We start from the raw sequence: 8,655 nt of genomic DNA, 5'->3' as shown, positions 1-8,655 counted from the left end.
AGCTCCAGATATTTACTTATCAAATGAACACTTCTAATTCAAACTAATCCATTATTATGATTGCACACTAATTGTAACCCTAATTAATATGTGTATGCCATGGTCCATGACATTACCTCCACCTGAGAAATATCTTGTATTTTTTTTCTGCATAGAAAAACTGCTCTGTCACAAACAGCGAATTTTATAGAAAATTTTCTGAAGTCCCTTTGCCCTATAATAGTGCCTGTTGTCATTTTCAAGAAAGATAAATTGGATCTATTACCAGGAAATAGTTGCTATTGCCAGTTTTTTTAACACCAAAACTGTACCCTGATCTTTAAAATCCCTTTCTATTGATCTCACTCATATCAGGTTGTATTAGAAAGATGTATTTTAGACAGCTTAAGATCCTTTCTCATCACTGCATAAGAAATGAAACAGGCAGTTTCTACTGATGTTCACTCAAAGATAGGTGCTTCATTTCTGGGGTTGTTGTTTTTGTTGTTGTTCAGTCACTAAGTCGTGTCCAACTCTGCAAGCTCATGGACTGCAGCATGCAAGACTTCCCTGTCCTTCACTATCTCCCAGGGTTTGCTCAGATTCATGTCCATCGAGCCATCTAACCATTTCATCTTCTGCCTCCCTCTTCTCTTTTTGCCTTCAGTCTTTCCCAGCATCAGGGTCTTTTCCAATGAGTCGGCTCTTCATATTAGCTGGCCAAAGTGTTAAAGCTTGAGCTTCAGTGTCAGTCCTTCCAATGAATATTCAGAGCTGATTTCCTTTAGGGTTGACAGGTTTGATCTCCTTGCAGTCCAAGGGACTCTCAAGAGTCTTCTCCAGCACCACAATTCGAAGGTATTAATTCTTCAGCACGCAGCCTTCTTTATGGTCCAGTTCTCACATGCATACATGACTACTGAAAAACCGTAGCTTTCATTTCTTGGGCACTATATGAAAGAATAACACACCCATAATATCAGGCTCCAAAATCACTGCAGATGGTGACTGCAGCCATGAAATTAAAAGACACTTACTCCTTGGAAGGGAAGTTATGACCAACCTAGATAGCATATTAAAAAGCAGAGACATTACTTTGCCAACAAAGGTCTGTCTGGTCAAGGCTATGGTTTTTCCAGTGGTCATGTATGGATGTGAGAGTTGGACTGTGAAGAAAGCTGAGCACCAAAACATCGATGCTTTTGAACTGTGGTATTGGAGAAGACTCTTGAGAGTCCCTTGGACTGCAAGGAGATGCAACCAGTCCATCCTGAAGGAGATCAGTCCTGGGTGTTCATTGGAAGGACTGATGCTAAAGCTGAAACTCCAATACTTTGGCCACCTCATGTGAAGAGTTGACTCATTTGAAAAGACCCTGATGCTGGGAGGGACTGGGGGCAGGAGGAGAAGGGGACGACAGAGGGTGACATGGCTGGATGGCATCACCGACTTTATGGGCATGAGTTTGAGTTAACTCCGGGAGTTTGTGATGGACAGGGAGGCCTGGCATGCTGCGATTTATGGGGTTGCAAAGAGTCAAGACACGACTGAGTGACTGAACTGAACTGAATTATCAGGCAGATTACACAAATTTGCATGAGTATTTTGAAAAGATGACTTAAGAAAATGTTTGAAGTGGCACAGGGAGAAGTTTTTTCAACTTCATTATTTCCCAAACAACAAGGATTACCAGCAGTGCAAAACTATCTCCATTGAGCTTAAATATCTATATACTCAAGTGTTTTAACATGTGGATTTTTAAATTCTAAAGAATATTTGCCCCTGAATAACTTAATTAAACTAACCCAGACTTTCCTGGTGGTGCAGTAGTTAAGAATTTGCCTGCCAATGCAGGGGGCATGGATTCTATCCCTGTTCTGGGAGGATCCCATATGCCCAGAACAAGTAAGCCTGTGAATCTCAGCTACTGAGCCTGTGCTTTAAAGCCCTGGGGCCACAGATACTGAGCTGTTGTACTGCAGCTGTTGAAGCCCATGCACTCTAGAGCCTGTGCTCCGCAAGAGAAGCCCCAGCACCGCAGTGAAGAGTAGCGCCTGCTCACTGCAACTAAAGTAAGCCAGAGCAAAGCAAGGAAGACCTAGAGCAGCCAAAATAAAAATAAATAATTCCCTGGTGGCTCAGCTGGTAAAGAACTCGCCTGCCAGTGCAGGAGATTTACAAGAGACGTGGATTCAGTCCCTGGGTCAAGAAGATCTCCTGGAGAAGGAAATGGCAACCCACTCCAACGTTCTTACCTGGACAATCTCATAGACAAAGGATCCTGGTGGGCTATAGTCCATGAGTGACTGTCTGACTCTTTAAACCAGAACCCTTAAACCACAGCCATGTATTCTGAGGGTCCCTTTTTGCATCCCACCTCTTTGAATTACTCAGATTGAATTTCATCATCAGGCACATGTCACAGCAGGTGTGTGTGCATGTCTGCTCATCTTTTTTATAGTTGCTGCTCACATAAAGATAGTGCCACTTATGAAAAATGGTGCAGGAAAATATCAGTTCAAAATTTAGAGAACATCAGTCCAAAATTTGGAGAACATTGATCTTTAAAATGTGCAACAAGAATGCTATGGAAATTTTGTAAATTTGGCGGGTGGTGTGGAGACGTCATTGTATTATGTTTTCTCTTTGGAAAAAGCCTTAACATTTTAGGCAAATTGATCCCAAATGAAACAATACCACATAATAGATAGACAGTAGGTGGTAGGTAGATAAATATTTAGATAGATAGATAGATGATACACAGGATGCTGCTTCTGCTGCTAAGTCGCTTCAGTCGTGTCCGACTCTGTGCGACCCCATAGACGGTAGCCCATCAGACTCCCCTGTCCCTCAGATTCTCCAGGCAAGAACACTGGAGTGGGTTGCCATTTCCTTCTCCAGTGTATGAAAGTGAAAAGTGAAAGTGAAGTCGCTCAGTCATGTCCCACCCTTAGCAACCCCATGGACTGCAGCCCACCAGGATCCTCGGTTCATGGGATTTTCCAGGCAAAAGTACTGGAGTGGGATGCCATTGCCTTCTCGGATACATAGGATAGATGTGTGTATGTATATATGTACATAGAATTTTAATATCTATGAATTTAAATGTGAATGGAGAAGGAATTGAGAAGACAAGCTTCTTACTCCTTCAGCTCCCTGGCTAAAGATCTCACTTGCCTTCCTATCACTCTGACTCCTGATGGCATCTTACCCACCTCTCCCTACCCCTCTCCCCCCTCTGATCCAAGAAATTGAATGTTGCAACCCAATAATATGCTTCAAGCATCCTCTGCCACACAAGTAACATTATTATGATCATGAAAATAAAGTCATCAATAAAATAACTAATTACCTCCCTCTGTTACTGCCTTTCAAAGGCATTTGCACTTTTTATTATTTAAAAAAAAAAGTATTTGACCTCACCTATTTTTTTTAGAGAGAGTACAATTCAATACACAGTTGAACAACTTTTGCAAGCTAGACCTGAAATTATACATTGAGTTGAAATTATGTTTGAAATAGGTTCCTTTATATAGTGTAGAACAAATGGTTTCCAGATGAGAGTCAAAACTCAAAAATAGAGCCTAGAATTCGGAACTGTTCCATTGGATTATGGAATCTGTAGGCTAAGGCAAAGTGAAGGCTCAGAATCTGCCAAAAGCCTATATTTTTGGTCTCTTGGCTCCTTGGAGAATGTTTATCATGGATGCTATAGAATTTCTGTCAATTCCTAAAACAACCATAGTCTACTTTTGGAAACCTAAATAAATAGGAAACACAGCTTTTTTTTTTCATGAAGCATAGCATCAAGTTCAAAAGGAACATTTGAGGCTAAATCCATTAGTTGGAACACTACAGGGCAGATCTAGGCAAATCATCTGTATTGTCTCTGCTTACCTATTCCTTTTCATTTTTTGGACATTTTTTTTGTATTACCAGATGCAGTGTCTCCTGCCTTAGAAAAAGGAAATATAAAAAAAGTACATGTGCTTCATTCTTTCACAGAATGCTCTTCTCTTTTGAAACCAAAAAAATATTCAGAATCATAAAATAATTTGAGATTTACATTTTTTATGACAAATCCATCCCTCTTTAGCACAGTGAATGCATGCTGCAGCTTACTGATATAGTAATAATGTAACCAAAAAGAGAAAAACCAGAATTTTGATCTGGGAGAATTGGGGTTGAATTCTAATTCCAATGCTTACTAAGTAACATCTCCCTCATTTCCATTTTTCTCCTCTGTAAAATAGGAGTAATACCTAGGTTTCAAAGATGTCGTGAAGATGAGAGATAATGTGTCTAAGTTGCTAACACAGTTTTTGACACTTAATAGATGGTCAGTGCTTCATTACATTGCTGATATTCTAGGAAAAAGTAGAATTCACATGCCTCCCCTCAGATTTAGTCAACAGTACCTCCTTGTTCATATCCAAGAGCGATTTGTCATTGTTAGTTATCTCTGTTCTCCCTTTAAGAAGAAGCCAGGTTACACTATGGGTTTAGGTGTGAACTGGAACTTGGTGGTCACAATTCTGAAATAAATGGAAACTCCATATGCGAGTCGAGAAGCAACAGTTAGAACTTTGCATGGAACAACTGACTGGTTCCAAATTGGGGAAGGATTATGGCAAAGCTGTAGTTGTTGCCCTGCTTATTGAACTTCCATGCAGAGTGCATCATGTGAAATGCCGGGCTGGAGGAAGCACAAGCTGGAATCACGATTACCAGGAGAAATATCAGTAACCTCAGATATGCAGATGACACCACCCTTATGGCAGAAGGTGAAAAGGAACTAAAGAGCCTCTTGATGAAGGTGAAAGAGGAGAGTGAAAAAGCTGGCTTAAAACTCAGCATTCAGAAAACTAAGATCACAGCACTAGGTTCCATCACTTCATGGCAAATAGATGAGGGAAAGTGGAAGCAGGGACAGAGTTTATTTTCTTGGGCTCCAAAATCACTATGGATTGTGACCGCAGCCATGAAATTAAAAGACACGTGCTCCTTGGGAGGAAAACTATGACAAGCCTAGATAGCATATTAAAAAGCAGAGACATCACTTTGCTGACAAAGGTCCCTCTAGTCAAAGCTACGGTTTTTCCAGTAGTCATGTATGGATGTGAGAGTTGGACCTAAAGAAGATGAGCACTGAAGAATTGATGCTTTCAAACTATGGTGCTAGAGAAGACTCTTAAGGATCTCTTGCACAGCAAGGAGATCAAACCAGTCAATCCTAAAGAAAATCAGCCCTGAATATTCATTGGAAGAACTGATGCTGAAACTGAAACTCTGGCCATCTAATGGGAAAGCAGACTCATTAGAAAAGACCTTGATGCTGGGAAAGATTGAAGGCAAAAGGAGAGGGGCGTGGCAGAAGATGAGATGATTAGGTAGCATCTCCGATACAATGGACATGAGTTTGAGCAAACTCCGGGAGATAATGGAGGACAGAGGAGCCTGGTATACTGCAGTCCGTGGGGTCCCATGGTGTCACAAGAGTAGAACACAGCTTAGCTACTGAACAACAACAGACTACTGTCACATGAACCAGTAAAATGGCTCATCCTCTTTTCTACTTTCTCCAATGTTTTCTTGTATGCAGCATTCATTTAACAACTCATCATAATTTGTGTTTAAAGAGGCACTAATAAATTGTAGGTAAATATGTACATGTAGTTCAAAGTTGTTTAAAGAAAACTACTCAAAACTTACTAGAAAATAAATCTCCGACAAATTGGTGTCCCGTTTTCCCATATTTTTCCTGTCTTCTTCCTTGTTCCTCTCTTGTCACTGGAAGTCTCAATTCTATCCATTTTTGAAGCTCAGCTCTTCGTGAAAGACAGTTCCTGTCTCCTTTATATTAGCTCAGTTGGTAAAGAATCCACCTGCAATGTGGGAGACCTGGGTTTGATCCCTGGGTCGGGAAGATCCCCTGGAGATGGGAAAGGCTACCCACTCCAGTGTACTGGCCTGGAGAATTCCATCTTCTTGCAAGTCATCCTGAGGCCACCTTGGGCTGTCATGTACTGGCCGTTACCTCTGTTTCTTCCTTAATCCATGACCTTTCATGGCCTGCCACTCCTCACTTGACCCACCATAAAACCTCCAAATTCGTCTTCTTGCCTCTAGTCCTGCACCTCTGCAGTTTTTCTCCCCACCATTAATAAACTGTTTTCTTTAAAGCACAAATCTCCCTATAGAACCAACTTGGTAAATCTTTTTTTCCTTTGTCAGCTTAGTGAAATTCCAAGTCTGGGACATGACTGCCTGTTGTCTCCAGAGAAGATAGGTTTGTGCAGGGGCCAGAGTTTGGGTTTAGAGTTGCCAACTCCTTGGCTTGCAGCCCTTACCAGGCGTGTGTCTCTTATACTGATCCAACTTCTCTAGCTTTGGTTTCTCTCTGTAAAATTAGGATTATGTGAAGCATTAAATACGCTGTTGAATTTACAGTGACTAGCAGAGGGCTTCCCACATAGAAATCGCTTGACAAATGGTTATCACTATTTATTTAAATATTTATTTATTTGTCTGCATCAGATCTTAGTTGCAGCATGCATGGTCTTTAGTGGTGGCATGCAAACTCTTAGCTGAGGCATACGGGATCTAGTTCCCTGACCAGGCCCCCTCCTTTTGAGAGTGAGGAATCTTAGCCACTGGCCCACCAGGGAAGCCCTATGGCTATTCTTAATGCGATGCCCTACCTGTAACCTACCCTCACTGTCAACTTCTCCCTGTCCAGCTCCACTACCGGAGATTTCCTGATGGGGTTAACACACTAGCAGACCTCTTCACCTTAGAACGTATAAAACTTCTGCCTTGAGGATTCTCTGTCACTGCCCACCTTATTATTAACAATTATAATAACATTGACAATACAAAGCTCATGTGAATCAGTGCCCACAGTCTTGGGCATGCAAGAAAGAAAACATTTTATTATAACTAGAATTAATTTTCTTTTGTGACCTCCATTTTTCTAAGGAGTGAAAACTTACTGTCAATCAATGCCTGAATCCACCTCCGTTCTACCTTCTCCTCAGGGATGTGTTGGGGCTTCCCAGGAGGCTCAGTGGTAAAGAATCTGTCTGCCAATGCAGGAGACTCAGGAGACATGGGTTTGATCCCTGGATCGGGAAGATCACCTGGAGAAGGAAATGGCAACCCACTCCAGTATTCTTGCCCAGAAAAATTCCATGGACAGAGGAGCCTGGTGGGCTACAGTCCATGGGGTTACAAAGAGCTGGACACAACTGAACACACATGCACACAGGGCTGTAAGTTCTGAGACACTCATATTGCACCAAAATGCTGGGAAGGGGCAGTTGTTCAGTGACCTTTATCAGCCTGTGCTTGAACCCCTGCTTATTATACTGTCTTCATCTAGCCCTTGGTCATCGATCGGGTGATCCTGGGAACTCTGTGCTATCTCCATGCCCTTCTTGGTCACTGGAGTATTTATTCTGCTACTTCTGCCTCACTCTGAAACTCTTGAGGCAGTCTGATATTTCTGCCTAGATCCCTCAGCTAGTGATTTCTTCTCTGGGATCCTGTCATGTCTGCATGAAGATGCACCAAGTCTTCTTCAAAGTCTCTGCCCACCCTCTCCTGCCAGGACTTAACCATACAAATATTCTATTTTTTTAAATTTATTTGTAATTGAAGGAAAATCACTTTACAATGTCATGTTGGTTCCTGCCATACAACAACATGAATCAGCCATAAGTATACATGTTTTACTGCAGATGTCTTGCCTAAGTGCTTATACTTATATATTAGGCTAATACTGGCCTAAGTGCCTTAAGAAGAAAGAAAAAAAAAAAAATTTTCTGACATCAATGACAATCCCTAAAATATAGCATGATGACTGAATGAACAGATAAATGAATAAATATCTTTTCTACCCTGATCAGGATCAAATTCTTTTAAGAACTGTCCTTTCACAGATACATAAACTAATTTATGATATCATCCTTCTGTTCCTGATAAAATATGTGTTGTTTAATCATGATATTTCATAAGTAGTACCCTAGCATTTGTCAACTTGAGACAGTCTTGATTTGATAGTGTAAATTTTAGTCATAGCAAGATAAAAGAAAAAAAATGAGTTTGTGGAAGTGTGATAAAATATATACTGTATCTGTTTGGAGGCAGACATGTCTATGAAGTTTCCTAACTTGTCAACTAGAATTTGCTGGAGTTGAACACAAAAGTTAACATGAATTTAGCAGGAAATCCCTACACAGGACCACATCTAAAATTCATGTACAACCTAACATATTTTTTGGCCAGAATAAACTTTTCTTGTTTTGAACAAAGCAAATGTATATTGATAAATTGGAGCTAACTATGACTTAGCTGTCACAGGCGGAGGGACAAGAACAGCTGTGAAGTCAGTATACTGCACAAAGACCCTTGATCTTGAGGCAGAGATGGTTTTCTTGCTGAACTTAAACCTTGACATGGGTCTGTGTGTACCTGAAGAAAGGGTACTTTTTAAATTCAAATAAAGGTGTAATTAATAGACCTAGAAGGAGTTGACCCAAAGGAAGCACCTTTTTCAATTTACTGAAAGGTCTCTCTGGGTTAACAGCAGCCTTGACCTGAAGCTCACTTCAAATTCAATATATTCAAATAAGCTGTCCATCCTATGCCTCTTTCTTTTTAATTATACAGTCATCC

The sequence above is a fragment of the Odocoileus virginianus genome, chromosome 22 (assembly GCF_023699985.2).
Source record: "Odocoileus virginianus isolate 20LAN1187 ecotype Illinois chromosome 22, Ovbor_1.2, whole genome shotgun sequence".
Taxonomy (NCBI): Eukaryota; Metazoa; Chordata; class Mammalia; order Artiodactyla; family Cervidae; genus Odocoileus; species Odocoileus virginianus.
This window is presented reverse-complemented; position numbering follows the sequence as displayed.